At 38.0% G+C, this 13,855-nt stretch overlaps 1 protein-coding gene across 2 annotated transcripts in view; it reads left to right on the top strand.

Annotated features, from left to right (window-relative positions):
* Positions 1–13,855, top strand: part of RASA3 (RAS p21 protein activator 3) — a 289,853-nt gene that overhangs the window by 117,469 nt on the left and 158,529 nt on the right. The window lies entirely within an intron of this gene.

The raw sequence follows: 13,855 nt of genomic DNA, 5'->3' as shown, positions 1-13,855 counted from the left end.
TTTGAACAAGTTAAAGGAAAAATGAGTGATTTCTCTTTTTCTTTGACATGTATGAATCTTAATTTCGAATATAGAACCTTGAGAGATCTAAGCTGGTTCTTAAGGAGTTGTGCTACCTATATATATTCTTGGTGCTGATAAGGAATGTAGGTGTTTTCCCTTTCTGTTTGATCTCAGTGTGAAGTTTTTTGGATTGAAGTTAACTTAATTTTGTGAAACTTCAACTGAACTTCTTCCAGTAATTATTGAGGGAGGGCAGAGTAGGGGTGAGGAGAGAGACCTTGTCACTCTTCCATGGCTTCTATAGCTACATGCTATTGGCATACATTCATTTCCTTATGTCAAATAGCAGTGTTTGAGGCAAGCCAATTCAGAGGCATTTTTTTTTAATTTGGAAAGAAGGTTCTGAAGCCCCAAGGCTGAGAGTGTGAAACAATTGTGCTTGAGACATTAATTATGCCATTTTTGACTGCTGTTTGACCTCCTGCTTCTCAGGTCTGGGTTTGGGACAAAGCAAGTTCTGTTAGAAGAGATACCCTAAGGTTAATCTGGTAATTTAAGGGGAAGCTCATAGCGGTTGTGTGGCGCCTTTGATTCCATTAGAAAGAAGATATTGTTTTGTGCAGCTAACTTTGGGGGGATGGGGGCTAGAGAACTATAGACAGAGTTCATATTAATACTAATCTGAGAGGTTTGGTTCTTCAAGAAAGAAGATGTTTTAAACCTATCAGATTCTTCTTCATTTTAAGTTAAAAGATCAGTGCAGCATCCTAGGAGATGGATGAAAAGTATTTTAGAGAGAATCTCTACAGAATCACCCAGAATGTGAAGTTGTATGTATGCATGAAGTTTTTGAAAGAAAAAAACAAAAACCACCAAGCATCAGATGATAGAGAGGGAAGGAAGGTTTAAAGTTCTTTCTGTCTCTGAGGTGCAGCAGCTTAGGCTTCTGCTGAGTTTTTCGCCATTATGAATCAGAGCTACAGGCAGAATATAAAAGTCCATGACCTTGTATTCTGTAGCATCCATTCCTCTGATGCCATATTTCAGCTTTAACTCTTCTCCCCGGTGGCAGTTCAGTCCTTTCTCTAATTGTAGGCGCTGCCTGTGGGTTTTGAAGGATGTGAAAGAGTCTGCCTTCCCGGATAAGAACATAAAGTTGAGATTGATTTGAGTCATTATATTGAGAATTTGCAGCCCTATCTCTTTTTAAGGGGACATGGGGAAATTCAAGACATCCTAGGTAAACCCCTATTACTGGGGGATTGTCTTTAGTGTCCTTCTACTATCAGATTTGATGTTTAGCTATGATATATTATGTTTACAGTGGGAGAGAAATTGATGAGGTGTGATGAATTGGAATATGGTACTTGTGGATAAAGATGGCTAGGATTACCAGAAGGATAAGTCACATTTCGTAGGGAAGGAAATTAATTTAATAGTTTTCAATAAACTATAGTAACTTTTGGAAAGAAAGTCAGATGCCTGAGGGTAAAGATGGCCAGCATGGCTTCAAATTGTAGAGGGAGAAAAGCAAATTTAATAGTGTTTAGAAAACTATAGTAACTTTTGGAAAGAAAGTCATTTGGATAACAGTCTACCAGTAGGTATTTATTAGGTACTTTCTATGTACTAGGCATTGTGCTGGGCCCTAGGGATATGAAAATGAAATAGTCCCTGCCCTCAAGGAACTTACATTTTATGAGAAGAAAAAAAAAACACCTACCAACACATATGTACACATATAAATAAATTCAATTCAGAGAAATATAATAAAATAAAATATAATAAATTCAAATAAATAAATACAATTCAGACAAATAAATTCAAAGTAAAATATGATTCAAATAAATTTAAATAGATAAAATGAATTTGAATATAATTAAATGAAATAAAAATATAATAAATTCAAATAAATAATTCTAATACTTCAAATAAATTCAAAGTAGATGCAATTCAAATAAATACATTTAAATAAATATAACAAATTAAAATAAATACAATTCAAATCAATAAGTTCAAAGTAAATACAAGTTCATTTTTTGGGAGGGGGAGGCCTCTATAGAGAGAAAGGCCTCATGTAAGAGATAACATTTGAGCTGAGCTTTGAAGAAGATGGGATTCTAAGAAGTTCCTGTGGTATGGGATTGAATCCCATGCAGGGGGTGACAGGGAGCCTGAACAGAGGCACTGAGAGGGAAGATAGAATGTTGTGCGAGAGGAACAGTAAGAAGTCTAGTACGGTTATGACGTAGAGTGTGTGGCAGAACCACTGTAATATTTCTTCTGATAGTATGACTGTTTGTTACACAAGCTCTATGGGATCAGAAGCAGAGCTTTTTAATCTCTGTAAGCCAGTCCTCTGAAGGGAAAAGCATGTCCTGCATGGGAAATGCAATAAAAAGGGCACAGATACTTTTGCAGTGAGTTATATGGTATGGATCTTGTTTTAATACCAGTATTACAGGAAACCAAAAAAAAATTCTTATTCTGTTGTAATCAGGCATTGTATTGTCTGTTTTCTAATCCATGATTACTTGGTGAATCTTTGCCTGTGTTTGATACTGTATAGATATCTAAGAATCTGATCTTTTGGAAAGCAAGATCTTGTTCTAACACTTTGGTAAGAGGTTTATTTGACTAGACAAGCATGTGTTTAAAGTTCAGTATCTGTCTAGGAGAGCAAAGAAGGCAATGGCTTAAAGCAATGATTTTTTTTGAAGTGTTACTGATGATTGTCTTAGCATCACTGTCATTTCTGGATTATCCTCCCTCCCGTCACCCTAATACAATCCTCCTTTTAAGTATAGTTAAGCAAAACATAGGATCAAAGACTTATAATGATAATACTGAATTATACTAAATGTTTTACAAGTATTATCTCATTTGATCTCCTCAGAACAACCCTGGGAGCTGCCATTATTATTCCAATCTTACAGATGAGGAAACTGAGGCAGACAGGTTAAGTGACTTGCCCAGGATCACATGGCTAGTAAGTGTCTGAGGCTGCATTTGAACCCAGGTCTTCCTTGACTCCAGGTCTCATTCTCTATCCATTGTGCTACCTAGAGTTCAAAGGAACTGTAGAGGTTGGCAAGTCCAAACACCATGTTTTATAGATGAAGAAACTAAGGTCTGTACTCTATTTGCTAGGATATGCCTTGTTCGATACCTTTGATCTACTGCTTCTCTGCTGAGAGGAGAGAGGTCTATTTAAGCAACAGATGTTCTGGAGTCAGGTTTAGTCACTGCATTGATCTGAGATCTGAAATCTTTTGGTAGATTTTTCTTTTACATTATTGTGGCCGTTGTGCAGATTGTTTCCTTGATTATGTTGTGCGTGTGCGTGTGCGTGTGTGTGTGTGTGTGTGTGTGTGTGTGTGTGTGTGTTTCTTGCTCCTGAATATTGAAACCTAGGATGGCTTTATGCTACATTTTCACTCTCAAATTGGAATTTTAGGATACCCCTCTCTCAGCATTTGCTTAAAAAGCATGTAATACTTTGGGGCAGCTAGGTGGTACAGTGGATAGAGTAATAGGCCTGGAGTCAGGAAGACCTGAGTTCAAATCTGGCTTCAAATGTTTACTAGCTGTATGATCCTGGCCAAATTGGTTAATCCTGTTTGCCTCAGTTTCCTCATCTGTAAAATGAACTGGAAAAGAAAATGGCAAACTGCTCCAGTATCTTTGCCAAGAAAACCCCAAATGGGGTCATGAAGAATTGGACATGATTCAACACTAACAACAAAATACCTATTTAACGTCCTCTAGATTTAGGTTCACAAAAAAGAACTAGTGGAATAAATCTATGCCTATGTTATTTGAGATCACAGTACCTGTTACCTGGTATGTCTTCAAAACTTTTCCAAAGTGCCTGTATTTGTTATAGTTAATCTGGGCTGTCACTAGACCGGGGCATTTGCTGCTCCAGCCCAGCTAAACTCAAAGTCCCATCACCTCCGTTTATTTGTAATTTGATGTGTCCTGTCATGAGTACTGGGGCAAGACATTTGTGCACCTTAGGCAAGATTTGACGGTTTGTGCTGTCAGCTAATACATTGCTGCCCACTAGAAACTTTGAGCCTTCACTGTAATATATCATCAGAAAATAAATGCATACATGCCACAGAGAGTAGACTCTACTGGTATCAGAAATATATTCAGTTATAAAAGGTAGTAAAAAGTGTTCGTCATTGCATCCTACTAACTGACTCCTTTGCCTACTCTAATTCTGTGTCTGCCCATGACTATTTTTGGGACCCCATTAATAGAAGATTCCTGCATACAGCCCACTTTCACTCAGTATTTTGTAGCACTGTTTTGTCACCTGTGGTATATTCTGCCATGTCAAAGGAAGACTTCCCACCTATGCCTTGCTTTTCTTACTCAAAGCAATTATACGTCAGAGTGTTTGTGTATCCCCTATTGGTGCCTTTTCCCTTCCCTGTCTCATCAGACATCTTTCATATTAGTCCTGAGCATTTCATCTTTTTCCTTCCCCTTCTTCAATGGGGGTTGTGTTGAATGGAATGGAAACCTGTGCTTGGCTGAAAAAAATATGTCACCATGGGAGATAAGGCAGGCACCTACAGGCTATCAGCTCATTTTTCTTTGGAGGTGACCTTGAAAAGTAGCTTTTCAGAAGTTATTTTCAAGGACACACTAGAACAGGGATACACATCTTTTTACTTTAAAAAAAATACTAATAATTCTCCTTGCTGTCTTACCCTGTTAACACTACATATTTGTTGTAAATATGTGTAAAGAAATGGTGCTTTAAGTATCCACGATTTTGTTAGTGTGGGTAGTCTGTCTATGGACTGAGTTATTAATCTTCTTTGTGTCACGGACCCCATTGGCAGTCTGGTGAAACTAAGGATTTCTCAGAATAATGTTTTTTTGTTTGTTTGTTTTTTAGTGAGGCAATTGGGTTAAGTGACTTTCCCAGAGTCACACAGCTAGGACATATTACGTGTCTGAGGCCAAATTTGAACTCAGGGCCTCCTGACTCCAGGGCCAGTGCTCTATCCACTGCGCCACAGAATAGTGTTTTAAATGCATAAAATCAAATACATAGTATTATAAAGGAAACCAATTGAAATACAGTTGTCAAAATAGATATTTTTTTAAATGTGTGGACCTCAGGTTAATGACCTCTGATTTATGGGAATAACTTACAATCCCCTTCCATAACTTAATGATTGATATCTTTGTGAGTTCCTCTGGCCAAAGCAACTACAACAACACATTACTCTGGCCAACCTGAAGAAAACCTCTCAATTTAGCTAGGTTGATCCTCAAATGATAGACAAGTGGTCCATTTTTTGGCCCTTACTTGAACCATTTCTATCTTGATAAGCCCTTCCAAAGCTTGTGCTCCATTGGAATAACCTTCAACTACCCATGGTCAACCTTGTCACCCAATGAGGCATCAGAAGTTGGCTTTAGTGGAGGAAAGAAATGATGCCTCAAGTTTTATTCCAGTTGGTCCTGCACATTGCTGTGAAAATACTTTTGTGTAAATGCAGATCTGACCCTGTGATTTCCCTATTCAACCATCTCCAGTGGCTTCTTATTGCCCCTAGTATTAAATATAAATTCCTGTGTTTAGCTTTTAAAGCCCAACATCACCTGGTCCTAACCTATCTTTCCAGCTTCATTGGCCATTAATCTTCTCTGTCATACTGTGATCGAGGCAAACTGATTTTTTCTCTGTTCCTCGCACATGGAGGAACACATGCTTCTCTGTTTCATCTCCTGACACCACACCTTTGCATTAGTAGTCCTACGTGCGTATTATGCACATTCTCCTTACCTCTGCCTTATAATGTTCCTCTCATTCTTTAAGATATAGCTCAGGTACCATCTTCTGCATGAAAGCTTAGTGGATCCTAATGTCTCCTAGTGTCCTCTTTCCCAAAGTATCCTTTGTTTAACTACTTTTGTATTTATCCATTTTATATTTATGCTGTATATGTTTTTATATGCACTCATGGTCATCCTCATTAGAATATAAATTCCTTGGGAGTAGGGATTGTTTTATTCTTTGTATTTCTATCCCTAGCACCTTGTACAGTACCTGGCACATAGTAGATAGGCCATGCTTAATAAATACTTGTTTCAGTGATGAAAAGTGTAGTATAGCTAGAAAATGCTTATGTTGAGTAAACATGGCAAGGTTGTACTAACCCAAAGAGGAAGGCTACACACACACACACACACACACACACACACACACACACACACACGGTGTATATAAACATACATGTACATACATACATAGTACATATATGTGCACACACATATATACATGCATACATACATACACATATATACATATGTATGTATGTATGTATGTATAAACATTTCTGGAGATGAGGCAGGAAACAAAGCTTTCACTAGAAATTCTGGTACTTGGAACAATCAGTGTTTTCAGAAAATTTAGGTGGGAGTGGCAGCTAGGTGTAGAGCTCCAGCCTTGGAGTCAGGAGGACCTGGATTCAAATCTGGCCTCAGACACTTGACATTTAACTAGCTATGTGACCCTGGCAAGTCACTTAACCCCGATTGCTTCACAGAAAAAAAAAAAAGAAAGAAAAGAAAATTCAGGTGGGAAAGACCTGGAAATCAGGATCGTAAGGCCCTAATCAGGAGGGGAACTCTGTGATAGCTCCATGTGGTAGGGAGCTAGAGATCCCAGGACACTGGCCCCCATGATGTTGAACTTCCCTATTTCTCCTCCTTGCCAAGGCTGGATGGAGGAGAACGCACAATCTGATAGCTTTCTGTTTTAGTAATCATTCTCAGTAATGTTTTGAGCACAATTGTTTCTACCTGCTGGAGGAGTATAAATACTATTTATGCCTTCTAACTTTTGATGCCCTGAGGCAACATCCTACTTACCCTGCCTTAGTTACAGCCCTGGGATGGAGCAATAGTGTGCTATAGACTCCAGATCTCTTTCTAAAGGCCTAGAATTGTGGGAATTTGTCTAACCTGATTAGTAGAGTTTGCCCGACTCTGACACAGGGTTCTGTTTGCATTACCTATAAAATGGGATTTTTGTAAAGTAATCTTATAAGTTTCTTATAATTAAGGAATTTGATACTCCAAAAGATCTGTGACTTCTTTAGTGTGGGTACTGCTTCTACATAGAGTGTACAGAAATGATACCTCAAGAGTTTAGAAATCTGTGGTTTTGTTGGCATGGCTCATCTAAAACATATTTCATTAACTCTCATTGATTTCCTTGAAGAGGAAACATTTAATCACTCTGGTGGCCAACTTTTCCATTGACCATTGATGAGTACATTGGTACTTGAGTAAGCTAATCCTCTGATAACAGTCCTCTGAGTCTGTTGCTGGGTCCATATTTGAAGCCTTTCTAGTTTTATAAAACCCTCCATAACTTGAGATCTTTTGATAACATCTTCAAGAAGACAATCTTGCCTTCATGCCATGATGTATAGTAACATGTGAGGTCACCTTGGCTAAGTCACTGTGTACCTGATTTCTCCATCTTTAAAATCAAACCCTACCAAGGACACTGTAAGACTGTGATGATTGAGAATTAGGTTTTAAAAGTAAATGCACATTTCTTTTAAAAATATACTTTGAGCATCTATAATTTCATAGATGTGAATACACCTTGGATGTGAATACTCCCTCTGCTGATAATGAATTACAAATTCTCTGTTCCTTAGTTGGACATCTGACTCTGATACTACTAAAAAAAAAGTTACTACCTTGTGGCCAGCCTTCTGTTGATAAGCCTCTTTAAACTTAATTAAACTGATCTTAAGACTAAAGATGTATATAGTTAACCCTTCCACATCGCAGGCATTAGGGGCACAGTACCCCCGTGATTTGAAAATTTATGTAAAATTTTTTGGCACTCCCTGCCTACCAAAGAAGTCTGAATTATTATGGCATTAAAAAATAAAGTATGTTGATATTATACAATACTATACATATTTTATGTATTTCTGAGTTTCTAAACTTTTTCTGTCATCTACTGGCCTTCACGTATCATCTGTGGCTTCTGCAAAACTCCCCCCAAATTCCCATTTAATTTCTTGTGCCTACCCATGATATATCAAAACTACAATGGGGAAAGTCGTGATATGGAAGGGATAACTGTAGTAGTAACAATAATAATAAAAGCTAACATTTATTTATTTTAAATACAAATTTATTTATTTTTAGTTTTCAACATTCACTTCCACAAGTTTTTGAGTTCCAAATTTTCACCCCATCTCCCCTCCCCCCACCCCAAGATGTCTGCATTCTGAATATCCCTTCCCCTAGTTTGTCCTCTCTTCTATCTCTCTCCCCTTCTCTTATCCCCTTCCCCTTCTATTTTCCTGTAGGGCAGGATAGACCCCATTTCCTATATTTCTTATTTCCCAGTAGCATGTGAAAACATTTTTTTTGAACATATGTTTTTAAAACTTTAGTTCAAATTTTCTCTCTCTTCCTCCCTCCCCACCCACCCTCATTGAAAAGGCAAGCAGCTCAATATAGGTTGTACATGTGCAGTTATGCAAAACACTTCCATAGGAGACATGTTGTGAAAAACTAACTCTATTTCCCTTAATCCTATCCTGCCCTCCCATTTATTCTATTCTTTCTTTTGACCCTGTCCCTCGATTACCCCCTTTCCCAGTCTGCCCTCCTCTCTATCATCCCCCTGCTCTCTTGTCCCCTTCTCCCCCTATTTTCCTGTAGGGTAAGACAGATTTCCATACCCAATTGAATGTGTATGTTATTCCCTCCTTAAGCCAAATCCTATGAGAATAAGATTCATCATTCCCTCTCACCTTCCCCTTTCCCCTCCACTGAGAGACTTTTCTTTTCTGTTTTTTTTTGTGAGATAATTTACCCCATTCTACCTCTCCCTTTCTTCTTCTCCAGATAATCCTCTCTCATCCCTTAATTTTATTCTCCAGATATGACCCCTTAATCTTCAACTCACCCTGTGCCCTCTATCTATCTCTATACATACATATAATTTTTTTCCTCCAACTACCCTAATACTGACAAAGTCTCATGAGTTATAAATATCATCTTTCCATGCAGGAATGTAAACAGTTCAATCTTAATAAGTCTCTTATGATTTCTCTTTCCTGTTTACCTCTTCATGTTCCACTTGAGTCCTGTATTTGAAAGTCAAATTTTCTATTCAGCTCTGGTCTTTTCATCAGAATGCTTGAAAGTCCTCTATTTCACTGAATGACCATTTTTTCCCCTGAAGGATTATACTCAGTTTTGCTGGGTAGGTGATTCTTGGTTGTAATCCTATCTCCTTTGCCTTCCGGAATATTATATTCCATGCCCCGCAGTCCTTTAATGTAGAAGGTGCTAAATCTTGTGTTATCCTGATTGTGTTTCCACAGTACTTGAATTGTTTCCTTCTGGCAGCTTGTAATATTTTCTCCTTGACCTGGGAACTCTGGAATTTGGCTATAATATTCCTAGGAGTTTTCCTTTGGGGATCTCTTTCAGGAGGAGATCTGTGGATTCTTTCAATTTCTATTTTGCCCTCTGGTTCAAATATCAGGGCAGTTTTCCTTGATAATTTCTTGAAAGATGATGTCTAGGCTCTTTTTTTGATCATGGCTTTCAGATAGTCCAATAATTTTTAAATTCTCTCTCCTGGATCTATTTTCCAATGAGATATTTCACATTGTTTTCTAATTTTTCATTCTTTTGGATTTGTTTTACAGTGTCTTGATTTCTCATAAAGTCACTATCTTCCAATTGCTCTATTCTAATTTTTAAGGAAGTATTTTCTTCAGTAATCTTTTGGACTTCCTTTTCCATTTGGCCAATTTTCTTTTTAGGGCATTTTCTCCTCATTGGCTTTTTGGACCTTTTTGCCATTTGGGTTAGGCTTTTTTTAAGGTGTTATTTTCTTCAGTATTTTTTTGGGTCTCCTTTAGCAAGCTGTTGACTTGTTTTTCATGATTTTCTTGCATCACTCTCATTTCTCTTCCCAGTTTTTCCTCTACTTCCCTTACTTGCTTCTCAAAATCCCTTTTGAGCTCTTCCAAGGCCTGGGACTGATTCATATTTTTCTTGGAGGCTTTGGATGTAGGAGCTTTGACTTTGTTGTCTTCTTCTGGTTGTATATTTTGATCTTCTTTTCACCAAAGTAAGATAATATAGTCTGACTTTTTTTGCTCATGATCCCAGCCAATTACTTGAGTTTTAAACTCTTTGTTAAGGTAAGAGTCTGCTTCCAATGTGGGAATGTACTGTCCCAAGCTTCGGGGTTTGTACAGCTGTTTTCAGAGATACTTGTAGGGCCCTGTAAATTTTCAGTTCTTCCAAGGTGGTATGATAAGGGGCAAGGTGTTTACTCCTTTCCTGGCCTGTGACCACAAATATTCCTTTCTGTCCTGTAACTGTGAGGCAGGGTTCCTCTCCACAGCCACTACAAGCTCCACCATGCCAGCGTTCCTCCTCACCCCAGCACTGCTGCCCAGAACTGTGACCCAGATCCACACACGGGCAAAGCAAGAGATTCCTGCCTCAGCACTGGCAAAGAGACCCCTGCAATCCCTCTCTGATCAGCCACTGGATTCTCCCTCAGTCTGTGGGCCAGAAGCTTGGGAAGCAGCTGCCCCCCTCCCAGGGCCCCACTCTTGGGGAATGGAGCTGAAACCCCACCTTCCTGTCTTAGCACCCACAGAAACAGACTTTTCCCACTGACCTTCTAAGTTATCTTTGGCAGTCGTGGATTGAGGAGTCTGGAAACCTCCACAGCTGCTCGAGATTCAGTCCTCTGAGGCCTGCTCCAGGTTCCCTGCGGCCTGCGCGCCCATGCCGCACTGCACTGTGCTCCCAGCCTGGCGCGATACACCTTTGTGATCAATCATCCAGGTTGTCTTGGGCTGGAAATTTGTTTCACTCTGTCTTTTTGTGGGTTCTGCTGCTTCAGAATTTGTTTAGAGCCATTTTTTGTGAGTATTTGGAGGGGTGTGGAGGAGAGCTCAAGCAAGTCACTGCTTTCACTCTGCCATCTTGGCTCTGCCCCTAAAAGCTAACATTTAAATAATATTTACTGTGTGCCAGGCATTGTGCTAAGCACTTTTTAGAAATATTATTTCATCACTGGGTTCTTCCTCTGAGCCTTGCTGTCTTGATAAGGCGTGTGCTTTGAAACCCAGAATGACTATCATGCCACTGGTGAGGCATCTGGCGATGACTTCGGTGGAAGACAAAGTACTATAGTAATACCTAATCAGAAAGTTCACATAAACATGTTCAAATCACTGTGAAATGTTAAAAAAAAATGTAGTGAGTACACCAGTTCTTATACAGTACAACCAAATAAATATTTTGTGGTTTGTTATTAAATATTACTATTAGCTATTCATCCATCTTGATAGTTTTCCGTATTTATCTTGGACTAATTTCTCAGTGCTTAAGGTTTTATTGTTAATGGTGTTAAAAGCAAGATTTCCTTGGTGAGAAAAATTAATGAGGCTCAATTCTCTCTAATTAATTTAATGAGCAATTTGTTCCAGCATGTTTCCTGAATATTTACTACTGAGATTTTTATAAACTACAGTCATAATTATTTTTGTCATGATATTATGAAACCTAGTGACCATTACTAGTTCTTGTTGGATGCTTGAGAAAGCTAATTTTCTTATTCTTTTTCCTGTTGAAGGCGAGCATTGGGTAAAGGGTCTTAATCTGTGACAGGAAAGGTCTAAAATATGGTGAAATGTGACACTTTGCTACAACACTAGCCTGCTGTACTCATTAGTCAAGTGCATTCGTGTTTCTATAGAGGAGAGAAATTATGCATAAGAAAGTAGTACAGGAATAGGAAAAAAAGAATATTTGTAATGTTTGAGTTTTTCTAAAGAAAAGATGTTATCTTATACAATACCTATATAACACAATGTAGTGTAACATTAAAACATGATATGTTGCTGTTCATTGATAACTGAGATCTAATATCAGGAGAGATGTTATGTTATGTTATGTTAAGTTCTCTATGTTGGGCAGTGGATAGAGCACTGGACTTGGAGTCAGGAAAACCTGAGTTCAAATCCAACCGCAGAAATGTCCTAAGTTGTGTGATCTTGGGCAAGTCACTTAACCTCTGTTTGCTGCTGGAGAAGTAAGTGGGAAAACCACTCCAGTAACTTTGCCAAGGAAACCCCAGAGCAGAGGTCCATGGAGTCGCAAACAGTTGGACATGACTGAAACAACTGAAGAACAACACATTATGTTATAATATGTTATGTTGTGTTACATTGGCTCTATATTAGATAATGCCTTTTCTTTAGGAAAACTCAAACATTACAAATATTCTCTCATTTTTTCTTTTCCTACTTTTGTATTGAGTCATCTTTTCTTGTTAGTTTTTTTATTTAATGAAACAAAAACAAAAAGATCCATTTCTGTGCTACCATTCTTGCAAAGATCTTTAAGTGTGTAATCGTGTATTATCACAATCTTACAGCGTCCTTGGTACAGTCTGATTTTAAAGATGGAGAAATTAGGTACACAGTGACTCAGCCAAAGTGACCTAACATGTTATTGTACAATCAGTGATAAATTTAATTCTCACTCATCCAGTCTATTTTTCACTAGAAAGTTAATTATATAGTAAATCTTATTAATTAAGATTAACTGGGGAAATGTGACTTGTGTGACTTGGGTGAGTCAGTTAACCTCTGTGGGCTTCAGAGACCCAGTTTCCTCATCTCTAAAATAAAAGGGTTGGACTACATTGTCTTTGAGGTTCCTTTCATCTTTAAATCTATGATCCCAAGTTTCAGAAACTGACAGGAGACTATTATCACATAGACCTTTGTTCATCTGTGGGCTTGTATTTGAAGTTTTTCTAGCTTTGTAAAACCTGCCAAAGCTTATATTCTCTTGACATAACCTACAGATTTTTTTTGGTAAGTAAATTGATTTTTCTAAATGCACAACATAATTGATTGTCCTGGGTCAGCCCCCCTATCTTATTCACATCAACAGTTTTATTCTCCATAAAGAAATGGTTTTCTAAACAAAAGCAGACATTAGATTCCATTCAAATAATCATACAATTTTAATTAATTGACTCTAAAGAGATTTGATTATCTGTTATAGAAGTTCATGACTAAGAAAGTTGTATACTGGTATCTTAGTCTCTTTGGAAGATATATGCCCTTTGTATGGGAATATCAAGAGGCCATAACAGCCCCTGCCCTCATAAAGAGCTCACATTCTGTTGTGGAGGGGACAACGTTCATATAATTAGGTATATAAAAGCTACAAACAGGGTAAATTGGAGGCAGTCTCAGAGGGAATGTTCTAGTATTGAAAGGCTTTTTGCAGAAGGTGTGATTTTACCTGGGACTTGAAGGAAGCCCCTTCTTCCTGAAGGAGAAACTAGGCAGGTAACTCAATTAGTAGAATGAAGAATCATGGGATTCAGAGCTGAATAGTATTGAATGTGCTATTTACAGTTGTCCCTTCTACATTGTAACTTTCCCCATCGCAGATTTGCTATATTGTGGGCTGGCATAAAAAATTAAGCGAGAATTTTTTGGGAGTTTTGCAGAAATCACAGACATGCAAAGGCCAGCAGACAACCCAGAAAACATTTAGAAACTCAGAAATGCATAAAATATATGTATAATGTTATATAATATCAACATTTTATCTTTTAATATATAATAATTTGGATTTCTTCTCTGGTATGAAGGGAGGGCCAAAAAATTTCACATGGATTTTCCAGATCCTGGGGACTCTGGGCACCTAACTCCTCATTATGGAAAAGATAACTATAGTTCAGGTTCCTCTTTTCTGGGAAAAGAAACTGGGACCCAAAGAAGTTAAGTGA

This window comes from Phascolarctos cinereus, unplaced genomic scaffold (assembly GCF_003287225.1).
Source record: "Phascolarctos cinereus isolate Bilbo 61053 unplaced genomic scaffold, phaCin_HiC Scaffold_7;HRSCAF=346, whole genome shotgun sequence".
Lineage (NCBI taxonomy): Eukaryota > Metazoa > Chordata > Mammalia > Diprotodontia > Phascolarctidae > Phascolarctos > Phascolarctos cinereus.
This window is presented reverse-complemented; position numbering and strand designations above follow the sequence as displayed.